Below are 25,977 nucleotides of genomic sequence, written 5' to 3'. Positions count from 1 at the left end.
ACTCCACAGTATAAAATGAAAACAGAAACAATTGAAGGGATTACACCAATTATTGAAAATTTCATTAAACAGGGTGTATTAAAGGAAATGGAGAGTAGTCCTTGTAATTCACCAATTATGGGAGTTAAAAAGGCAAATGGAACATTTAGAATCGTACAGGATTTGCGAAAGGTTAATCAAATTGTTGTTCCATGTTGTCCAGTGGTTCCAAATCCAGCAGTAATTCTGTACCAGATTCCACATGATGCTGAATGGTATACAGTCATTGATCTTTGCAATGCTTTCTTTACGGTTCCTTTACATCCAGACAGTTATGAAATCTTTGCTTTCAGATTCCAAGGTAAGACCCTCGGATGGAGCAGAATCCCTCAGGGCTATACAGAGAGTCCTTCAATCTTTAATGAACTGTTAAAAAGATCATTAGAAAACCTAGATTTACCTGGTAGATCTACGTTAGTGCAGTATATTGACGATTTGTTAATAGCTGCAAAGACAAGAGAAAATTGTGTGACAGACACAATAATTCTGTTAAATCGCCTTGCAGATGAGGGACATAAAGTGTCTCCAGCTAAGTTACAGTTTTGCAAACAAGAAGGAAAATATCTTGGTCACAGAATTGCAAAGGGAAAAAGACAAGTAACAATTGAGAGAATAAAAATGATTCAAGCAATGTTACCTCCAAGAACACAGAGACAAGTCAGAATGTTCTTGGGAATGGTTGGTTACTGTCGACAATGGATAAGTGGATTTTCAGTAATTGCAAAACCACTACAAAGACTGACAAAATCAGATGTAAAAGATCCAATTATTCTCAGTGATGCTGAGATGGAATCTTTTGAGAACCTGAAAAAGAGCTTATGCCAAGCTCCTGCTTTAGGTATGCCAAATTATGAGAAAGATTTTGAACTGTATTGCAGTGAAAGGGAAGGATGTGCATTATCTGTGTTGATTCAGAGACATGGAAATTTAAAGAAACCTATTGCATACTTCTCTGCAGTTCTTGATCCTATTGCAAAAGCATTACCAGGTTGCTTAAAAGCAGTTGCAGCTACAAGTATTAGTCTTGAACAAAGTGAAGGAATCATTATGGGATTTCCTGTGAAAGTTTTTGTGCCTCATTCAGTTGAAATATTGCTAACAAGAGGTAAGACTCAGCATTTAACCAGTAGCAGATTGACAAAGTATGAGAAAATCATACTAGGAGCAGATAATGTCTCAATTTCAAGATGTTTGAATCTGAATCCTTCTACATTACTGCCTGATTCTGAAATTGTGGATTACATCGAAACAGAACATGAATGTTTAGATGTCATGGAGTTCTGCACAAAACCAAGAAAAGACATCAAAGACAGACCTTTGTCTGAATCGGATTTTGTCTCCTTTGTAGATGGCTCATGCTTAAGATCCGAAGGAGGTGTCTTGAAAGCTTCATATTCAGTTTGTACAGTTAAGGATGTTGAAGAAGCATCATGTCTCGAAGGAGTTCGTTCAGCTCAAGTAGCTGAATTGATTGCTTTGATTCGTGCATGTGAAATATCGAAAGATATAAGAGTTACCATCATTACTGATAGTCAGTATGGGTATGGAGTTGTACATGATTATGGACAACTCTGGTCACAGAGAGGATACATGACATCAGCAGGGTCACCAATTAAAAATGCAGTCTTCATTAAGAGATTAATTGAAGCAATACAATTACCAAAAGAAATTGCCATTGTTAAATGTGCAGCGCACACTAAAGGAGTTGATTATATCTCCAAGGGCAATGCCTTTGCAGATGAGACCGCGAAATACTGTGCGAGAAAAGGTTATTCATACAATCGGGAAAGAAGTAAAGAAACTGATTCAAATTCATTAATGCTAACAACAGTTGTAGAAACATGGCATGAGATTAGAGATTTACAAAATGAAGCAGACGATGAGGAAAAAGACTTATGGTTAAGATCAGATTGTAGACCACGAGAAGAGGATGGAGTGTGGGTTTACAAAGATGGCAGAGTGGTCTTACCAAATTTTTGATTGCTGACATGGCCAGATTATATCATGGTCCAGCACATCTGGGAAGAGATTCTATGGTCAGACTTTTCAGAGAAACATGGTTTAACACCAAGTTTAGAACAATTGCTGAATCTTTTTGTCAAAGGTGTTTGTCATGCCAACAAATGAATCCGAACAGAAAATCAGTGGTGGGGACGGGAATAATTGGTCGAGAGGGTGGTCCCTTTACCAGGTTACAAATGGATTTCATTGAAATGCCCTTACACAACTGTTTGAAATATGTGCTTGTAATTGTTTGCTTATTTTCAAGATGGGTAGAGGCTTTCCCCACACGACATTGTGATTCAATTACAGTGGCAAAACTGATGCTCAGAGAAATCATCCCAAGGTACGGTTTTCCAGTCACTATTGAGAGTGATGGAGGAAGCCATTTTGATAATAAACTGATGAAATTAATTTGCGAAGCTTTGAGCATTGAGCAGAAAATACACTGTGCATACAGACCAGAGGCATCTGGAGTGGTTGAACAAATAAATGGAACAATTAAAAACAGAATTGGAAAAATGTGTCTTGAAACAGGGGTAAAGTGGACTGATGCTCTTCCACTTGTTTTGATGTCATTGAGAAGTACACCAGATAAAAAGACAGGTTTGAGTCCTCATGAAATTTTAATGGGAAGAGTTATGAGGCAAGCTTTTGTACCTGTAGGTAAACTGTTAAGCATAAATGACAGTGCTATTTTGGATTACTGTAAAAGGTTATCTGATATGGTAACTTCTGTGTCTAATCAGGTGGGAACTGAAGCACAGTCAAATGAAAAGGTTTTGACACATGATCTGAGACCTGGCGATTGGGTCAGAACAAAAGTACATCGGAGAAGAAATTGTCTGGCTCCTAGATGGCAGAAGCCTAGGCAAATAATTTTGGTCACTACTAATGCTGTAAAGTGCAGAGGATTGAAACGGTGGATCCATCCTAGTCATACTATTCCAGTACCAACTCCTGAGAGTTCTGATGTTGAAAGTGACACCACAGATGATTCTGATTCTGAAGCAGAAGGTGAAACTGAAGGTGAAATAAATCCAGATTCTGAAGATCGACAAGAAAGTCGACATCTGGAAACTGTACCAGTGACAAGAAAAGACTTAGAAATCATTGAAATAGATTCTGAAGGTGACGAGAATCTGTTAAAAGGAAAGATAACTGAAGATTCGATTGTCTCAGTCGAAGACAAAGAAGCAGAACAAAAAGAAGTTTCAGACCAGGAGAGTATCGAAAGGCAGAGAACAAGCTCTGAAGTAAGGAACAGAAGTCCGAAATCTGGGAAGTTGGGGGTAATTGAAGAGGAGGTGGAAGACGAATTACCGAGTACCAGTGACGGAAAACAAAGTGGAGTTCCTGAAGGAGTGAAATTGCCGAATAGAGAAGTTCCTGAGTCAATTGAAATTTCAGATTACGAAACTGAAGAAAGTGACGTAGAAAGTAGAAACAAAAAGAAAAGGACTTGGAAGTCAGAATCAAATAATTCTGAACCAAAAGAAAAGTACGTGAGAAAAGCAGACTACTGGCCTGGTGGAAGATTGAGAGTGAGGTTAGTGAGAAAACCGAAAGAACAAGTCGAAGAGATCAGTAGTCAAAAGAGTCCTGGAAAAGAAGTTGGAGTTGGAAGGAGAATTGAAGTAGTGTCGAGAAAAGGAAAAAGAGTAATAAGACCAAACCAGAAATACAAATCTCCTGAGTGGACTTATTTAGTAATTCCACCTGTTATTGACATATATGATAGTAGTGAAGAAGAAAACGAAATTCATGAAATTAGTGACGATGATTGAAGTACAGAGATATTAATTTGGCAGAAGGCTGAAGAAAAATTTGTTAGTTGACATAAGGTCGAAGAAAAACTGTTTAGTTGAAGAAAACTTATGTATGACATAAGGTCGAAGAAATCTTGTTTAAGGTTTTAAAAAAGAAAAAAAAATATATATATATTTTAAAAGGGGGGTGTAAATATAAATTTAGAATTAAAAAATTTGTTTTATTTTTTAGGCTAAACTAACCAAAAATGCCTTATGTTAAGGAGAACACTTCAAAGTGTACTATTTTTAAGAGATGTTGTAAGATGACTCTGGTATGTCTGCTCATTTTAATTCTGCTCTGGTTGGTTTTAGCTGTGATTATTCCTTTAGAGATGAATAGAGAATTACACAAAGTTAACATAACAAACAAAGTTTTGGATAGCCAAACTAGACATAGTGCTTCAGCGAAAGTTATTGATCATCAACCTAACATTCATCAAGATAAAACAATTAGTGATTTTTCAAGTAATACATTCACAAAGCTTTTGAGTGAATATGTTAAGGTAATGGATGCAAAAGACTGCTATGTCTGCGTTAAGTTACCTGCTTCTGTTTCTGAGGGAGTAACATATAATATGCTTCCTCTCACTTATGGTGTAACATGTAGTGTGTTAACTAGCTTATTTTATCAAACTGGACGTTTAGAATATTATTATTCAGATTTTGACGAGATTTTCGCAAACATTAAGGTTGAAAATGCTTTAAATAAACACAAAAAGGCAAAACAAATGAGAGAATATTTCCTTGTTACTAATGAACTCACATATGAGTACGCTTATAAAAATAATCTAACTTGCAAATTGAGTGCTGAAGGAAAGAAGTTTTTAAATATGGTTGAGGAGAGAAGAGCAATTTATAAAAGGAATGAATTAGTCAAGCAGACTAAGTCAAGCTTCTGGCAAAGAGAGGATGAAAAGTTAGATGGCAAAATGCTTGAAAATGTTGCAATTCACATAGACAAACCAGTTAGTGGAAAGCTTTGCATTAGAAGAGATAACACACTTTTTGATAATTACTTTGTTGGTGCAAGTAACTGTGAAGATACTTATCAGATTATGGGAGGTTGGGGATTCAAAGGTGGAAAGGATCCAATCTTTCCTGGGATTTATTTTGTTTGTGGTGACAAAGCCTACTACAACCTTCCAGACCATTGGTATGGAACTTGTTATGTGGGAATTGTTTTTCCTAAAGTGTTTCATGTTGACAGAGATTCAGAAGGATTGTTTAAAATTCATAATTATGTAAATAGAGTTAAAAGAGAAACTTTTACTGAAGTTCTGGGAGATATTTTTCAAGCAGTGATACCTTTTGTTGGTATAACCCTAAATGCGGGGAGAATCAGAAAATTATCCACTATAGTTGATAGATTATCAACTGATACTGCTGATGGATTCCAATTAGTAAATGTTGAAGTTATTGCAATTAGATCCATGGTAATTCAAGATCGTCTTGCTCTAGACATACTCTTAGCAAAAGAGGGAGGAGTCTGTGGCATTTTACATGTACAACATTGTTGTACATATATACCTGATGAAAGTAAGAATATTGAAATGTACATTAAGAACATTACACAAATGCATTCTGAAATAATTCCTTTAGAAGAAGAAGATTTTACAGGGAAACTTTCTAAAAGATTCCAAGAAATTAAAAACTGGTTTCATAATATTGGGAGTTCAATTCTTGGCAAGATTCTGGCACCTTTGATTATTATATTATTCATTTTTATTTTGACTAAAATAGGTTGTTTGTTGCATAAAAGAAAGAAACAGTTGAAAGAGAAAAAGAGGATCTATAAACTTAGAAAAGAAGAAGAAAGGGAGATTGAGTTACAGGAATTACATAGAGAACGTTATGCAGATCGTGAGGAATTTGCAGATACTGGCTTTTAGAATTTACTGACACAAATGAATTTGAATCATTTTCTCTGAAGTTGAAATTATAAAATTTTGGGTATTGGTGTGGTGATTTGTTAATCACCAGATGAGGGAGTTGATGGAGCGAGATAGAAAACAAAATTTTGTTTAAACTCGCGAAGTCACATTTCCATAACATGAATAATAATATTAATAATTTGTGATATGTTGTGCTAATACAACTTAGATTAAACTTTACACATGGGGGGACTAACATGTGTACTCATAAACGTGCATATTTGTTGAATCTTTTGTTCGTGCAAAATAATAAAATAATTTATTGTTTTCGTTTCTGTCATTACTAACTGCTGCAAAAATTTAAAGAAGCATGTGCTTATTTTGCTTCCCCTTGTCTACGTGATGTCATTTCTACTATTCTAGGTGCGAATAAATCTTATGGATTGGTAGATATAAACGCTGCTTTATTTGTTTGCATTTGCTAGGTAACATTTGACTAATCGGGTTGGTTAATTAATTAGTGAACCAAGGGGTGGATACAGAATCTACATTATTTCTTACATTAATACTTTTCTTGTGTTTGTTTTATACTAGAAAGCTTAAGTTGCCTGCTTTTGGGCCTAGTCACTTGAGTCGCAGAAAAGAGCTGACTTGTAATTCTGCAAAAGTCACGAGACGCCCATTCTGAATTAAAGCGTTTATCAAAGCTGCATTCACAAAGCAAAAACTGATGTGCTGTCATCATTCTGTCGGACGTGGCCAAGGTCGAAAGTGAACATTTTGTCAGCCTTAACTTGGCATCCGCGGAAGTTGCTTGGACGTAGCGAGAACAAATTTGAACATTTGTTACAAACTCAGGAAGCTCCTGGTTTCACGTGGAAGAGACAATGGTCTTTATGAAACATGATCTAATGGAACTTTTGAAAAGTGGGTGACATGTCACTTGTCACTCTCAGCCAATGGGACGTCGAAGATTTCTGAAAACTTTCCTTTGCGTGGTTTAGTTAGCGTAGAAAGGTATAAAAAGTCATGCCCCTAGGGATGGGCTGGCTGCTGCTTTCTGACTTTCTGATGAGGGTGATGTGCTGTCGGACTTTACTTGGAGCACGTAAGAATCCTCAAAGAACTTTACTTTCATTTCTATTATTTTAGCTCAGTTTAGGACATAGGTTTTAGAAATGCTAAACTTTTAATAATTCTCTTAAACTTTGATTTAAATGCATAAACTGCTTTTCATGATTATTTACAAACATGTTTACTTTAATGCTAATAAAATTCATTTATAAAACATTCAACTTATATACCATAATTTAGTAATAAAATCTTACTTTTGACAAACAAGCTGGTCTTGGTTATTCAGAAGTGTGGGTTACTATTAGCTAGATCACGTCGCCTATGGTGGTCGTTTAAATAGTGAGAATGTGTTATAATGACAATATTCATTTCGCTAATGTATAATAGTGTATATAGTTTGTAAATTAGGTGTACATAGATTTATCCTGACCACCTGATTCAGTAGGCCCAAAATATGTCAGGTTTATAAAATGGGTCCATGAGTTAGTGTAGAGTTTGTTAATAGGTTAAGAAGTTGAGTAGCGTTGTTTATGACATATTTTCTATAGCCCGCTGGATCACTAGCACCTCAAGGACCACTTCGCACTGCATCCATGGTCTCACCGATGCTGCTGAAGGACCATCACCGAGCCGCTGCCTGCACCGCAATCTGCGGGCACCACACGCTGCACCTTGTACTTCGCAACACCGCCCCACGCCTGCCGATGCCAGCGAAACTGAATTCAACCCCACGGAGTTCCATCTGCAACGCGTGTGATTTCAAGGGCCCCCTGAGCCCCACACTGACCTCCGGAACCGACGTCAGGTCTTCGAGGCTCATCGCAAGGCCACCGACGCCCTGCATTTCTAAAGGTACTGTTTGTGGATCTTCCCGACACCGTAGCTGGCCTGAAACACAGCGGTCATCCAGAACTGTTTGGATTTGTTATTCACGATGCCGTGATAGCCCCGGATTGAGCTATCAACTTCAAGGAACTGTATTTTAAGTCGATTTTTGCTTATTGATATTTCTAAGAACTGTATGGGGGATTTTTTTAATCGTTTTTGGTCTTGTTTTGCACAGATAAAATATTTAATATTTTTCTTAAACTGGTGTGGTGTTCTTTTGCAGTGTTTTCACTGTATTACTGCTGGTAATGTGCGAATGCTTTACACACTGTCTCTGAGATATGCCTGCTTGCTTGTGCCAAGCTACAAGGGAGTGAGCAGGGGTTATTTTAGAAGATTAACTCCCTTATCCCGACTAGGAAGAAGGGTCCCTACTTGGACAGGGTAACAACCTGCCAACTAGAGACCCCCATTTCTAACATGGGGAGTTTGGAGATACAGTTAAAAGTGAATAAAAGTAGCTAAGAGAGAGAAATGTTGTGACTGGGATACGAACTTGAGTATTTTTCGAAGAACTTACTCATGTAGTTGAATGCTAGGAGAAAGGGGCAGTCAAAACTCTGAGCTTAGGGGGATTGCAGTGGTGTTCAGGTACACCCAGATTGCATAAGTGTTGTAGGCAGGAAGACATACCTGGAAGGTGTAACCGGGATATTGGGGCTTTAGTTCTGCAAAAGAGCAGTAATACTTGACACTTTCTAAGCATTAAATATGCTTAGAAAATATTGTCTGAATAGCCAAACTACCTAATTGTAGATCAGTTGTTCCCTGTCTTAGTCTAACACCATGCTTTCATGGTCAGAAGTGCAAACTTTGCCTCATCTCTGGTAGGATTCATGCATCTTGCCATAACCTCCTCTCCCCCTTTCTCCTTGCTGCTGTTTCTCCGCAACTGTTGGAGCACACCACCGACCCTCATTTACCGCACCTACACATACCCTCTCACAATCGAGCACTGATAGCTTCCAACATGAGCTCTCTTGCTCTACCCAGCAGTCCGCTTAAATGCTCCTCAGCACAGCTTCCTGGTCATACACCTTATAATATGCTGCATAAGGACCACCAAGACATACAAATGGCACATGTGTAGCCCTCACAAACATCACTCATTTCTCCACATACAGACCACATCAACCATGCACCGCTGGGCTTTTCTAGACCATGCCATAGGACTAAGAGGCCACAATGAGGGCAACATCATGCTATATTATTGCAATGCCTGTTGTACTCCACAGTGGAAATAGCTTTTGTTGCAGTTTTTCCACATTATTATGACTGGTTAATACATAGCATGTAAGCGAGGACTAATGGACACAATTTATGTCTGTGCCCACTTTGTGGGGATTGTTTCCATAATTTCCTAATTTGGAATCACAGAACCAGCTTGAAGCTGTTTCTAAAGCCAGTGCAACATCATATGCATGAGTGCCTGTTTTGGCATTACAGCCAGAGTCTAAAGGAGGTGCCTTGTGTTAAGGACTTTGTAAAATAAAATAAAAATGTATGGGCAAAGCCAATAGGTCTCACCTTTCAACGGTATTACTCAGCCGTCCATCTTTGCTAATCCTTTTTTCTGATTCTGCTTTGCAACAGGAAGTGAGGGAGCAATGAAGTACATTTGAGGGCTGAAACAAAAAAATAAATGAATGGCACAAGTGCAAAAAGCAATGGCCAACAGATATTTATGTAGGTGCATGTTCTAACAATGTGCTGCTCTGGGGTAGACTTTAGTACGACGGGGGGGTTGTTGTGTTATGGGTTCTTTGTTGATTTATTTAATCTGTATTGCTTTCCATTCTTCCTTTATTATGTTTTTGTAAATTAAATACAATCTGTTTAAAAAAAAAAAGAAAAGCAATGGGTGAGCTATGGATAGGAGGAGAGGAAGCAACACCGAGAGCTTAGGGGGCTTTGATTTGAGTGGGAAAGCAGCATTCGGGGGAGCGAGCAAGGAATCACATGCACTCCTATGGAGTTCCGAACTATAAGGAACACGCTTTGGCAATGCAAAAGATTCTGGCTTATAAATGAAAGTGATTTTTGTGTCATTGATGGTTTCAGGCATTCAACAAGTCATCATTGCATCCATTAATTCCCTGACACATTATGGCATTGACCCTCTAGTTGGGGAGGCCGAAGCATAGGCCAAGGTACAGCGAAACTATGGAATATGCTTCCTATTGACATTAGAGCTGCCAACTCTCTTGCCTCATTTAGAAAAGGCCTTAAAACATGGCTATTTCAAAACTAGTTTTTTCTCATATCTCAGAACTTGGGTTCAGGTTTAGCGCCAAGGCACCTCCGGGTATTCTTGTGCTTAATAAGTTATATTAACATAACATAACCCTCTGACAGAACCACAAAAAAAGACGCATAAACTCAACTACATATGCAAGATAAATTGAAAGAATACAAGTAAAAAAAAGAAAACATGCTATTGTCTTAATATTGTGGGAATATGGGTAAGTTCACAACTATAGGTTGAAGAAAGATATCCACAAACTGTGACAATCAATCCTTCGGGCCCCCAATACAATGGGCCTCCCAGGTGATAATTGAAGGTTCTTGTGAATTTTCTGCAGTGTATACAAACACGTGTTATCTTGGGCGGTCCACTTTGATATATGTGTACTAATCATCATCTAAAAGGCAGTTTGGAATAAACGGGAGCTTAAAGATCTCCCTAGGTATATTGAACTAAGGCTTAATATCATCGGGGTAAGTCCCTGAGCTTATTTTGAGATTATTATGACAACGCATAGGGAATCAGTGACTAATGTTATTTCATATATATTTTACAGACTTTGGCACGCAATATCAGCGTTTGATATTTGAATAATTACACTGAATAGAAATTGGATTTTTATTGAATCTTTTGAACTTGAGACCTCTTAAGCAGTTAATATGAATAGTGTAAATTGTTTATTTTTCAATCTTGGATTGATGGTTGGGGAAGCAGGATGCATCTCCCCATTCAGAATGCACTGCTAAAAACAAATAATTTTGAACTGATTAATATCTGTTGTTGTAACTTCTATATGAGCACCTGAGCCCTTTGCTCCCAGATCAGTAGGCACTGTAAATAATATTTAGCTGTTTTAAAGGTTCCAGAAGGGTTGCCATGTTTAGGATCAACATGTTGGCCATCTCGGAATGGCAAAGCAATGTTACACCATGGGCAACAACATTCCATAATGGTTGCCTGGTTTAGAGGAAGTGGCCTAGCCAAATGCAGTACACTATAGATGAAATCAGTGGCATGCAAGTTGCCCATTGTCACTACCTGGAAAGCTGTCTCATCATCTTAAGAAGACTTAAAATAAAAAGAGGACACACAGGCCGGTGGGGTGTGATCCAACAGTGCCATGGAGCTGAGAGTAGACGCCTGGACTTCAAAGGCTTTAAGGACACGGCGACAGCAGTAGCAGCGGGCCATGGAAACACACAGACATGTCAGAGCGGGGAGTAGTGAGTGTAAGTGCTTTAAGGCCGGTGCACCGTTGTGCAGGCTATTTCCTTTATTCCCTTGCATTACTGTTCCATCACTCACATTCCTTTGCTCTTTGGCTCCTTGCTTCCTCGCCCTATTGCTCTGTGCACCTTGCTTCCTTGGCAGCAGCTCCCTGGGCAGCAGCTTTAAGGGGGTGGAGGGGGCGCTAAATTGCAGTCAAGCTGCAGCCAAGATTAAGATCTGGATAAAACCCAGACAAGGCTACTTGATGCTTGTTTTAGATATTTGACTGACAGACGGCCCGACCATTCTTATCTTCCTACCTTGCCTATAATTATATTTTGAGATCCCAGCAGCATGTTCTGCCATTTCTTGACTGATAGATGCCACTTACCTGCCATTACCTGCTTTTATTTCGCTGCCATCGATTCCTTCTCACTGGGGTGAGACTTGGTCCACCATTGTGCCTTTTGCAAGACAACATAAGTTGCCTGGAGGCCCCTGTAGACTCTTGCAACCCAGGAAATAAGTTCAGGCAAAGCAGGAAAGCAGCCATATTAAAAAAAAAGGTGAACTAAGGCGAGGTATTTTTTTAGGTCTGGACACTCCTTTGGGACCATACAACTCAATACAAAATGACAGAAAAGGAAATCAGACAAATTGGTATCGGGGGCATTAGGCACCTAGGCAATTAATCACACGGTGGACGGGGATATTACAAAACTATCACCGGGTCTCTCTTAGTCTACAACGCTAGGAGGGACGCAAATACAATGTAGTGGTTGTGTCTCTTAGCCAACCATTGTAAATTATTTTACATTGTCTGAAAAATCTATGAAAGCGCTTGGAAAGACAAACAAATACAGTTACAGTTTACAACAGCGGAAATAAGTCCTAAAAAAATCGACCACATTAACAAGTGATTACATAAATGCCCAGGGGTGGGACACAGAAAGTAAACTAATATCTGACTGTAGCCTTCCAAGATGCTTAAAATTTAGCAACCCAACAGATAGCAGTGCAATATCTATTTTAAAGGTGGGTTCCCGCTCAATGATTGTAAAAGCTCAAGTTGATCGCAAACATGATTACTCCCTTTCAACGCCGATCCAGCCTAGTGTTAAACACAAATCGGGTGGACCCCAGAATGATTTATCAACAGACGCTAATGTCTTTATATTCCCGGATATAACAGACCTGGATTCAAGTTCAAGATTAAACGTGAATAATACATTGTGTACTGCTTCAAAAGCAAGCCAACAGTCATTCACCCCCATGATGAAGAGAATAACATTGACATCTTCAGAATTAGATCTGTTCATGAAACAAAAGATAAAATAAGTCCTAATTTGTCAAAAATAGATTAAAAATCGATCCTTTTAGCCCAGTATCCGTATTTGAAAGACATATGATGAAAACACATTTGAAGAAGCCAAATCTTGTAATGACCCGTCCCATGCTCACACAGGTAAGTGAAGGAATATGCTTAAACAATGGATGCAATAATCACCTCTCTAAACTATCATTCTGACAAACTAAATATACAAGTGGAGCTTCTAAATACACTTGCTCTGTATGTCGCTGGTGTAGACTCTACGCTACTCAATTTAACAAACTTAGTCATAAGGGCACAATCATACAGAGACAACCAAATGATCACTTGTACCTGTGCACATATTATCGAAAAAGTCTCAAATCTTCCAAGCATAGTTAGGGCCCTTGTAGATGAAGTCAAAACTATATTGAGCATGATAACGTACTAGGTCCTGGTCAATATTTGTACCAAGACCCTGAGGAATCAAAGACTCAAATCCAACATACCAAAATGATGAAAACTGTAAGGCCGGTCTAGGGTTTCCTGGTCTCATAAATAATAAGTTCCAAGTTTGTGAGGAACATCAACAATCAATAACTCGACCTATCCCGAAAGCGTTAAGCAATAAAATTCCTGTAGCAGGACAAGGATCATCCTGCAAAACACAGGCCCCTTCAGGGACTGAGAAAACAAATGGGAATGAGGATATGCAAATAACATCAGTGCAAGAAAGTGAAGATAATCAAGTAATACATATTTGAAATATATCTACCTCCTCTGAGACAAATGGGCTAACTAAAAGAGCAAGGAAAAGGCTAAGAAAGGCATGTAACAAAATAAAAAAATCATCCAAGACGGTACAGCTGAGAGACCAAAGGATTGTTACCCAACCTTTAAACCTATCCCATTGGAAACCCGACAAGTAAAATCAATTGAGTTGGAGTTGGATGGAGTGCCAATCAAATGTATAAAGCAAATCGCCCCAGTGGACGAAACAGGAGAAGTACATGAAGACCACTGTGCAGATACACCGATAAATCAACTTTACGTCACGAAAAATGAGTGAGGGCAATGCTAAGATAGCAAACATAATGTGGAACTTTTGCCGCAAAGGAAGGTGGATAGTCCAAATTATAACTCCAAGACCCCAAGCTAATTCATTAATAAATTCAACAATAACATGCATTTCTCCACCAGCGGTTCAAAAGGACAGTGGAGAAAATCAGGGCACTTTCGTTGTATTTACCACACCTGGAGATCGTCTTACGTGATTGGTGAAACAGTGCCATACCTAGTCCTAACTTCCCTAATAGAAAAAGCATAATTACAAATCAGGATATCAGTACCTCATCTCCCGCAAAGATTTTTATGATTCAAGGGATTTGCATGAGATCCTTAATCATGGCAACATATTACAAATAATAGTCTCAATACCAGTGCTTACACATATAACAACAGGTGCCTTAGACTCTGTCCAGTTTAAACACGACTTTACAATTCCTCCCAGCGAAATTACTTGTACCACAAGGCGCAGTAAAGTGATTGTTGATAAAATTATGAAAAATGGCCCATATTTTGCAGAGCGGGAGAAACAGATTAGGAAATGTGATGTCGCAAACCACCCCACATTACTTACTTCTCGGTCTGTCACGAAGACTAGTGTTAGACCTGGCATCCTTGGTGTGGTTTTCCCTGACTTTTTGCCTCTACCTCCGGTGTTTGTGATGCTGTGCTGGATTTTGTTTTTGCTGGCTTAGATGCTTTGGGCTCTTTGCCACTGCTGATCAGTGTCAAAGTACAAGTGCTCCCTGTGTAAATTGGTATTGTGATTGGTTATCCGTGATTGGCATATTTGTTTTACCAGTAGGTCCCTAGTAAAGTACACTGAGTGTGCCAGGGCTGGTAAATCAAATGCTACTAGTGGGCCTGCAGCCCTGGTTGTGCCACCCACACGAGTAGCCCTGAAAAGATGTCTCAGGCCTGCCACCGCGGTGCCTGTGCGCAGTTTGCTAACTGCCATCTTGACTTGGCAACTGCACCTACTTGTCAGGCCTTCCCCTTCCCTTTTCTTACACAAATGACACTATGGTATGCCCAAGGTAACTCCCTGGGCAGGGTTCAGTGTATGTGAAAGGAAGGACATGAACTGGTGTGTGTAACATGTCCTGATAGTGAAATACTGCCAATTTTGTTTTATACTATTGAAAGGCTATCTTGCCCCATAGGACAGAATGAGGAATGCTTTGTAACATTTTACAAGCATATCTTCCCATAGGGATGAGGTAGAAAAATTGAGTTTGTTTTCAATGAACTCAGGATTTAATAACACATCTTTTAGTAAAGATGGTTTTTAAATTGTGTGTTTGAAAATAGCACTTTTAGAAATAGGCTATTTTCTTGTTCAACCATCCTGTGTGCCTCTGTCTGTTTGTGGATTGACTGTCTGGTGTCACTCTGACAGAGACAGGGGATGTGCATTATCTGTAGACAGCTTCTGGGGGGTTGAGGTGTGCCTGGCCCTTCCTGTATGACTCGGCCCTGAGCTGAATAAACCCCAGCTGCATATAGAGTGGTGGGAGGAGATTTACCTTACACCAGAATGGAGCCTGTCTACCTTGCACAATTGTGTCTCCATCTTCTGTGGTCATGCTGCACCAATGAGGGCAGAACAGGGTTCAGAGCCCGCTGCACAAAGAGAACAAAGACATTTTGAGGTATAAGTATTAAACCTAAAACCCCTGAACTTTAGATCATTCATGGATTTGAAGAGGAACCTTTCTTGAAGAGAAGAGCTGGAGAGACTGGGGAGAAGTACTGCCCTTGCTGTGTGTCTGGGGTTGGCTTGCAGTTGGTGTTTCTGCCAAGAAGAGGAGAAGGACTTTGCTGTGTGCTGTGTCCCCTGCTTGAAGGAGATATCCAAGGGCCTGTAGTGTGCTGGCCTTCTGTTCTAAAGTCTTAGGGATACAAAGACTTCACCCCAGCCTCCCTGAACTCTGTTGCTGTGAGTTCTGGACTGCCTAGAGGTGCCTGTGCCAGTTTTGGACCTCTGGAGGTTGTTGCTGCTGTTTGGGTGCTGGAAGAAAGAAGAAACGTGAAGAACTGCTAAAATCGACGCATCGCTCTTCTTGCTTCTGTTTTCTCGACGCATCTCCACGGCTTGAGAATAATTTCCACAAATCGTCGTGCTGCTGCGAAAACCATCGCAACGCCTGACCGCTGCAAGAAACGATGCATTGAGGGATCGCGGCTGAAGAGGAACAATGAAGCGCCGCCGCATCCCGTATTTCCACGCATCGTACCTGTGCAGCACGCTTTCCCGACGCATCACCTGCGAACCGGAACCAACACGAAGAATCAACGCATCACTCCCCAAACAGACCGAATTCGACGCAACTCGTCCTCTGCTTGTCCCAGAACTGTTGCATCACCTCCCCAAGGTCTCAGGAGTGTCGCATCTCTTTGTTTTCCGACTCTGCGGCTGTTCTTCTTGGAGCTCTTGAGTTCGTCGGTGAACCATGGGGCCTTCTTGCTGCCGGGTCTGCTGGGCGGGGTCCTCAGTGGGGCCAGTTCATCCGCGCAGTTGTTGATCCACTTCGTGAGGTTGTCGGCGGCCTGGCTTGGGTTCGCTGAGCTGGCAATAGGTCTGCTTTTTAATTCTGCATTGTCTTTAGGCATTACGATTATGAGTACACATACTGGTATATGTATCTGTGAACAAATCCCTAAAAAGCTGGCCCTAATGGATGATTGGGCTTGGCTACCCTCAATTCTTACAAAGGGAAAATTAGAAGAAATCAACTGATGGCTAAATTGTACGACCAGCCTGCAAAAGTCTACATGTATCTGTTCCTGGAACATACATGGCCTTACACGTTTACTGGAAGATCGAGATGCAACAGGCTTTCTAGAGAACTTTAAAATTTGAATGTTCAAGAAACTAGGAAAGAGGACCCTCCTGCCATGATTGGCTTTTAAGAATTTTTTATTCCTGCAACACGTTCTTCTTCGTTTGGTCGAGCAAAAGGTGGTCTTTCAATTTTTATTTCACTAGAATCAGTAATTCGATATACAACTGTCCTGGCTACAATAAATCAAAATTAATGTACAAATGTCAATTATTTTATTGAATATATACCTGAGTACAAAGAAGTCGATAAAATTAACCTCAATGACTATCTTCTGGGAAATAATGAAAACTAACTCAACAATATCCGACAGTCAGCCTAATTATTTCAGAAGACTTCAATATGCATTTGGTCATTAGAAACTCTTCAGAAAATTCTAACGGTGACATAATTCAGGGGGGCATAATTGCAAAAATGTGGCCTAATAATATTGCAATAACACCTACTGATTAATTCCAAAGGTGAGCCAACTTGCAAAAATTCAAGACACCATTCTATAATTGATTAGAGTATTATTTCACAGGACTTGGTGTCCGGAATTGGTGGATATCATGTTGATCCGAGTTTGGAAAGCGATCATAATCCCCAAATCATTATACTGGTGCTAGCAGCACATTATCAGCCAAAGTCCAATAACAAATGTCAACTGCTTTTAATTTGAAAAGGCTGATCTGGCAATCAACAAAACAGCTGGAAATACTGAAATGTGTGGAGAATCACATAGACTGTGCTCATTAGGAATTTCAAAATGGAGAGTTAACAGCAAATATTTGGTCTTATTTATACATCTCCTTAGAACATTTCCAACTACAGCCCCCACTAGGGGAAACCTCATTAAATCCACCTAGAACAGGTGGTACTCGAGTTAGTTGTGTTTGCAAAACAAAGCTCTCAACAAAGTAGCAAGGGCAGTATACAAGCAATCAAATCAAACCTCCAGTCCTAACAGAAAGCAGTAATTGAAATATTTGAGAAAACATACAAGCAGGAGATCTGGAAGGCTAAAAGAGTTTATCACGAGGATTTATGGTCTAAACTACATTATGCTTGCAAACCAAATAATATTTAAGCCTTTTGGGGAACCAATAACGACTCGGAGAATGGTTGCAGGAGGGCAAATAGTGCAAATATCTCAGAATCAAGCTGGGGCTATTTTATCTCCGGTCTGTGTGGGGCCCATATTGAAAACTGCACAGAAAAACATTCCAGGGGAACATCGTAATCACCTCAAGGGACACAAACTATCATTGTATGAGGAGTGCAAGTCCTTATAAAGAAATGCTATTAAAAATAGACATAATAACTGAGGAAAAGATAATAACAACTAGTTTATTTATTTATTTATTTTAAGGTTTTTTAGAGTGTGAACCAGACCAGTGAGGGCATCAGAGTGCTCTACAAGATTGAAGGGTGGTTTACAATAGATTTAGGAGGGGAGGGTACTATTGGGGTAAAAATAGGTAAATACAATATATAAGCAAAAACAAGCAGTACACAGTCCTGGATACTTTTGGGATAAAAAGATAGGTAGATACATTATACAAGAAGGCACGTAGTCTCAAACTCTTGTGTGGGATGCCCAACTGAGCAGGGTAGGTATCAACCGTAAAAGCCATGGATAATGCCGAAGTGGTGGGTGGAACAGATTGTTGATGTGATTGTATTATGATCGTTATGCAAGGAATTTGCCCATTAGGAAAGTTTTGATCTCCTTTTTAAAGCGTGCCAAAGACAGAAGTCTTCCGATGGCGGGTGGGAAAGAGTTCCAAATTCTTGGAGCGGCCCCAGAGAAGGCCCTAACTATAAAGGAATTAGATCTAGTGGAGCAATTCGTCCTAACGGCATCCCCAATACTGTTTTTAAAGACAACACCAGAACTGTGGGCAAGAGTATTGACTCAGTTATTCAGAGATGTGGTAGCAACAAAAGTGGTTCCAGAATCATGACAAGGGAACATTTTACCGCCTATATATAAGAACATCCTTTGAGATAATCCAGCTAACCATGGGCATATAGCTCTAATCAATGGGGAAGCGAAGGCCTTTGCATCATGTCTGCTTAAGGACCTCGAAGAATGGGCAGCATCATCAAACATAATACCAATATATCAATCAGGATTCTAGAGTGGAGAGTGAAAAATTACAAATTTACTATCACACACATTGATTGTGGAGAGGGCAATATATAAAAAAGCAGAAGTTATACATTTGCTTTGTCGACCTGTAAGCTGTTTTCAAACTGTCCCCTATAATTTGTTATGGTCAAAGTTGGCAGCATGGGGAATGCTGCAGAACTTACTAGATATGATAATACTCCTGTATACAAACGCTTGGGTCTAGGTGAAATTGGGGAACTGCAGCCGTTTGACCTAGCGTTTTGAAATATCAAGCGGATTAAAGCAAGGTTGCGTATTAGCACCATGTCTTTTTAATCTTTTTGTGGCTGATTTACCTCTCCATCTGCAAAATATTAATGCTCAATCCCTAATTTTTCAGGCTGTAACAAAATATTTACGATATGCCAACAATACCATACTACTAAGCCATATGCCAATAAAATGTTTTAATGATTAGATCATTTTAAACCCCTTACAAATGCATATGTAGAAAAACAAAATCATGTCAATAGGCAGGTCTAAATGAAGAACATAGGAGTGGAAAGTTAGTGGAACACTGATTGAATCAATGAAGTCTTATAAGTATATAGGAATTACATTTGATGATGGAGTGTCTTTTAAACATCATTTTAATCATTTAGAGCCAAAAACGACTTCACTTACATTTGCTTTTAGAACTCAATGTGACATGCTTCTATGCCCCAGCTATGAACACTTAGTAAAGGTTATGAAGGCGAAGCTTATTCCTTCTTTGGCCTATACATCAGTAACCTTTCGAGGCAAAGACTTCAACTCTTGGATAAACTATAAACCAAAGCTTTTAAGTCTACTTTTAAGGTTCCGAAGGACATCAGCCATGCGGAAACCTGACTGGAATTTGGCCTGGCCAGCCAAAAAATCGTGAGACAGCCTGCATTTTTTAAAAGTTTATGGGCCAGATGTATGAAAGACCACAATAGCGATTCCTAAATACCGATTTTTACCAAATAGCTATTTAGAAATCGCAAACCGCAATGTAGGAAAAAAATCGCAAATAATTAGCGATTCCCTACGGGTCGCTATCCTAAATACCGAATCACAAATACCGGTTCTGTATTTGCGAAATCGCTATTTTAAAAAATCGCAAATTAGTGAATCTGCAATCCAGGTGCATTCTGATGACATCACATACAGGAAGTAACCACACCCATGCTGTTTCTGAATGCCTGAGGCTGTGGAAGAGGCAGAGAGCAAGAGAACACATCCAGGAGCTGCACAGGAGTGCTCAGGCAGACACCAACTGACCGGATGGACACACAGGAGAAGGGAAAGAAGCCTGCAGAAAAGAAAAGAAAGCATACATTTAGTGAAATGGAGTTAGAGGTCCTCATTGAGGAAGTAGTGAAGACCCATGAGTTCCTATTTGGAAAGAAATCACTGCATGTACCTGAATCGCAGAAGAGGAAGATCAGGCTGGATATACAAGCCAAGATCAGTGCTATTGGGGTCACACAGTGCTCCATCGATGACCTGAAGAAGCGCTGGAATGACTTGCGCTCCAGGGCGAAGGAGAGGGTAGCAGACAGGCTGAAGCAAGCCAAAAAGACAGGTGGAGGACCATCCATAGAGCCTGCAACAACACCACTGGAGGACTTGGTGGAGTCCACCCTCCAGCCTGAGAGCATAAGTGGCATATGAGAAGTGGACAACTCAGCCCGAGACAACACCAGACAAGTTAAGATGCATGCACAGTTTGTCCTGAACCCTCACCCTCCACAATCCCCAATTACACATGAGCAAGTTAGAATTACATTCCAGTCCACAACCAGCAATGCATCATGGGAGATGTAGTCCCAAACATCATATTGCAAAGCAGTGACATAGGTGAACACAATCGCTGGGGACTCACACCAGTCAATAACCAAGCGGAGAACTGTTAGTGTGAATAGCAAATCATGTAAATTTAATGTGCTACAAATGCTTCAAGGAAAGACAGTAAATGGACATCTTGTATCCACAGGCAGACACATGAGGCACCTGGGCAACAACATGCAGAGGAGGAAGAGTCGCAGACAGGCACAGATGCCACACCTACACCAAGACCTAGGAGGTACACTGTGGAAACACTACAGGAGATGGATGGGGGAGTGGAGGAGACACCGGAAGATCCACAGACCATGCCCGAAGAGCCAGCACAGTCTCCAAACCTACAATCACCCATGCAGCGCTGTCACACCTGCGGGCTCCGACGCAGACTAAGGACACAACGTCTTTCTGAGCAGGGTGAGGAATCGAGTGACTTTGCGGGTCTTGAGGGCATCATTGTCAAGGTGCAGCGGCTGCAAATGAAAACAATGATGTTAATGCAACAGAAGCTGATGTCCCTGAATAAGAACATGAGGGACATAAAGGAGGGCATTAATGAACTGAACACCACTGTTGCTGAGGGTCAGAGGGCCAATGCAGAGTGCTTGAAGGACATGACTTTGGCAGTACAGCACTTATGCACCAACATGCAGAGGGAACATGGCGCAAGGCGCCATGAAAAACAGGGCATGGATGGATACACAAAGGTGGCCAACCACCTATGCAATGCTACAGCTGTCTTGAGCAGACGCACAGTTGCCAGGCAGGTGGAAATGGCCCACTGCAGCCAGGATGTTGCAAGGGGTTTGGTGCAGGTCACCAGTGCTGTTGAACTGCTCCAGACAGCCAACATAGCTGCCACAGGGGCTGGGGATGGTGGAGACAGTGAGGAGGTCACCACCCACAGCAGCATTACTCCACCTGTCGCTGAGCCCAAACGGCGGAGTGCAAGGCAAGGGCCAGCAGCAGAACAGTTGTCAAGGGAGGGAAGTGTGAACTCTGACCATAGCAGTGCTGGACGTGGGCGCAGGAAATAAGTATCACTTAAACATATCAACGTATCTAATGTCTTTTATGCAGGACAAAGAGGCCTTAGCAGGAAAAAAGAACGCCTGTACCATTATTAATACGTTTGTGGAACTTGAGCTCCAACCCTCTCTATGGGCCCATTTACAACCTTATAAAAGGGACTTACTTCTTAAGTTAAGACTAGGCAGATATCCAACAAAGTACGGCACCCTAAAATGGTTACAACAATGGTCAGCAAACAGTTGCAGACTTTGCGGTTTAAAGAATCTTTACTGCATATAGTGTGTGCCTGCCCTTTTCTACTCTAAGCAGGATGAACTTTGCAGAAACCATTGTTTATATAACAAGGAGTGAGAACATGTCGCCAAGCCATAATTCTGTCTATCTGGAAGATCAATTTGTTTGGCTGGTCAATTTACTAAGTATATTGTTCTAGCTGATAAAAAGCTAAACTCAGATTTAAAATCCATATAAATTGATGTGGAGCATAGTAAAATTATTTTAAACAAGTGTCTGCAAAGTAATATATATTATGGTACTATTCTGGGCAGTTATTCGATTATTCTAAGATCAGGTTTTATAAATGATGCGCTTTACAGCTCATTTGCACAATGGTACATAATGAATACAGTTTAGTTAAACTGTCTTCTGATATAAATAAATAACTATGTGGTATGCTCATTATGATCAACAGTCTACTGCAAGAAAGATGTTTTTATGAGAAGTACCTTGCTAATGTTGTGGTAAAATACAGTAAGACTTCATACTGGTCAATTTCCCAGCTAACGTGAGAGTAGGCTTTACAGAATAAGTGTACGCACCGAGGCACTTCATCGTTTAGTTGCACAGTGGTCTATAATGTTCACAGTTTTATTGAATTGCTTTATGGTGAAATATATATTAAGTTTAATGCAGTTCAACTTTTCGGTTACCTGTGAAACTAGCATAATTGATCATGAGCAAGCACTTTGTTGTTCATTTGCACAACAGTACTCAAAGTTTACAGTTTTTGACATTGTTTATGTTGCTATTTAATCATTATATGTTAATCATACAATGATCAATGAACCGCTGTGACAACGATGTGCATATGTGGTATTAATGTCCCAGTATGGTATTTAACTAATGAAGCATCTTTTGTGTTTAGTTGCGTAGTAATTGTCTGCTATGGAATTTCTAATGGTTCTAGTTAATTGACATATTATAATTCCAAATAATTAATGATTTGGGTTCTACACATGGCATCACTGTTTTAATTTTAATGATTTGTATTAATCACCCAATAAAGAATTTTACTTACTTAAAAAAAAATCACCATAAACAGATGAGACCTATGGCATCAGACGTATATTTTCCCAACACACTAATCGGGCCTATAGCTGTTATTGTTTGCTTGTTACCATAACCAACTCAATGGTTATGGTAACATTGAACTTAAGCTTCCCAACAATGCAACTATTAAGCATACAGTAATAAATTTACAAAAGCATACAAAATTACAGTTTGCAAAGCACATTACTCTCCTCAAAGGATTCAACAAGTATTCTCACAGTGAAAAACTTCTATACCTGTGGGTTGGCAGAACAGGTACACCAAAACCCTTGTGTGCTATGGTAATCTGTGAGATTATGTGTAACTAAATACCTGCATGTAGGCTTCAATACAGTAATAGCAATCCATCCTTAAATACCCATTAACTGTAGCATATGCTTTTTACAGTCTGTATGTCAAGCCAGCTGCATTTAATGCAACTTTTCATAATAATCAGGCCTATAACCTTTATCATTTGTTTGTCACCATGACCTTCATTTTCTTGTCACCAGACCTATCCTACAAATATGTATAACATTACAGTTGTCAAATTAATGTAGCTTCCCTTTTATTAGAGCCGAATAAGACTACCATAGTGCAAATCTTCTATACCCATAGTTTGCTTGGGTGGGTAACCAACAATAGAACCCCTTCGCGCTATGGTAATCTGTGAAATTCTGAGTAGAAAACACCTACCTACAGGCGTTAGCACTGTCTAATAATATTCCACCCTTAAAAGTCCATTACCTTTAACACATGCTAATTGCTTTGTCATAACGTTCCTTCATATGTAGATCAAACTTAAGGAATCTTATATAATATTTTGCAGTGAACCAATAAGGCTGGTAGTCTTTACCATTGGCTTGATACTATAACCAACACTTGCTTTCTAAAGTGAGCATAAGATGGCAACCGTCATGTATACCGTTCTAAAATTACAAACGTATACAAAACTACAGTTGGCACAACAATATGCAAACCCTCTCATTAGGGCCCAAAAAGAATAATCACAGTGAAACTCTTCTACTCGCTTATACTCCAAGGGTTTGTCGGAGTGGGGGACCAACACTAAAGCCCATGCCTACGATGGTCATATGTGGATTACATGTAACAAAATACCTGTCTACAGCATGTAACATTGTTTGATAACAATCCCCCTTTAGAGGCCTACTGGCTTTAACAAATGCTTTCTATGATCAATAAGCCAGATCTACTGCCTTTGTAATAAATGTAAACACCAAGCAGTCCAGTCCTGTGGTACCTGGCTTAACTTTTCACTGCTCACCAATAAGGCCTATAGCTGTTATTGTTGGCTTGTCACAATAACCAACCCAGGTCAGAGGGGTTAACCAACAAAACGCTTTCCTACTATGATCATTTGTGAGAATCTATGTACAAAATACAGATCTTTAGCCTTTAATAGAGAGTAATAACAAGGTACCTGTAAATGTCTAACGTATGCTTTTCACAATACTTATCTCAGGCCTACTGCCTTTATCATAACCTTTAAAAAAACACAATCAGTACTATATACTTTGTCATTGACTTGTCACCATACCCAACTCAGACCTACTGTGTTAGGAATAAGCTTTCCCACAAGGCAACATCCAGTATAAAATCATTAAATTACTAACATGTATATCAAAACACTATATTATCCCTCCTAAAACAGCCTAATAAGGATTATTTTACACCACATGTTCTATCACGAAACCCGTGCCTACTATGGCAATCTGTGCAGTTCAGTGTAGCAATCCTTCCTTAAAAGCATATTGCCTTCAACAAATGATTTTCACAATAAGTAAGTCAGGAATTGTCATAATGTCTCATAATACCAGATCAAACATGGGATCTGGCGTAACTGTACCCAATGAATAAATTAGCACATGTAGACGTAACCCTTGGCTTGACACCATAACCATTGTGGGGCTATGCATGTGTAAATATACTGGCAACTGTTATGTATACCGATAAAAAATGTCAGTTACTACTTCTGTCTCATCACTTCTGCTGTGAGCTCTGGTTTTGTGTGATTGCCTAATGATTTGTGAATATGACCTGGGAAGTGTACTAGAGTGTAGTCACTCTCCTATTTCAACATGCATTTGCAGAAGAAACTAGGTGTACTGAGTTCATACAGTTTTTTATCATTGTTTAAGATCAAATTGTAGCAATGGCTTGGGAGTCCATGGTTTCCATTTGATATTCAGTGGGGGCTGCAGAATTCTAAAGGATGGAAATCACTGATCTAACCTATTAGTATAGAGACATTGTGTTCTAAGAAAAATATAACGCACCACACAGTTGGAATGAAAATAAAATCACCCATTGAGGTTAATTCTGTACAATTAAAGTCTGGCACTTGAGCAAAACAAAAAAACTCCCTTCCTATGTCCCCATCTTTATTTCACATATTTAGGTCTTTTGGAAGGAGGTGCCATCCCTAAATTATAGGAATTAACCCTCAAGCCTCCATCTTGGCCTTTTCAAATGGTATGAGTTAACTTGCTGACTGCGTGCCTCACTGTTCCATGCAAGTTTGGCCTCAGGAACATGGTCATTTCTGAAATATACCCTATAAAAGCACGTTAGAGGAGGTCCTACATTTGTTGTGATGGGAGTGTGCAGAAAGTATTTGCTGCCATCATCTTAGAAATGTATCTCTTTGCTGGACCTTAAATGATCTCAGAAATGGCACAGGGAGGATAACAATGTTTTCATTTGTTTGATTATGAAGGGAAGTTTCCTTGCACTTGCTTGTGAAATCGTTAAGCCTTACTATTACCACCATCATAAGACAGACAGTTGCATTATTCTGAAGGCAGAAAAGAAAAATATCAGTTGGAGGCATCTAAACTTTGAGTAATAAAATTAGATTGTAAATCAGTTAATCTTCTGGTGACACACATAACTCTTAAACAGCAGTTAATCAGTTCCTTGTTGAAAAGTATTGTAATTCTATGTGCAAAGCTAGGAATGTAGTCAATATTTGGTGGAATTTGTCTGAACAATGTATTTGTATATGCATTGGCCACTCTTCAGCTGCAGTTATAACTTTTTTTGAATAAATATATTTTATAGAGTTTATCTGTGAGGGACCTACAGTAAAGCAGTGCAAAGTTAGAATATTAGAACATCCCATTGTCTATTAATACATCTCATTAAACTAATAAATATAACATTACAGAAAACAAACTACCCACACAAAAAAGCTCTCAGGTCGAAGAATTAATACGACGTGATGTGAAAGTGCCCCCCAATGTACCTAAGTAAATGTATGATCTTTGGCAACATAAAATACTGCTGTGCTCTTGCTCTATA

Source organism: Lissotriton helveticus, chromosome 10, assembly GCF_964261635.1.
Source record: "Lissotriton helveticus chromosome 10, aLisHel1.1, whole genome shotgun sequence".
Taxonomy (NCBI): domain Eukaryota; kingdom Metazoa; phylum Chordata; class Amphibia; order Caudata; family Salamandridae; genus Lissotriton; species Lissotriton helveticus.
The sequence above is the reverse complement of the archived record's forward strand: the minus strand, read 5'-3'. Positions refer to the sequence as shown.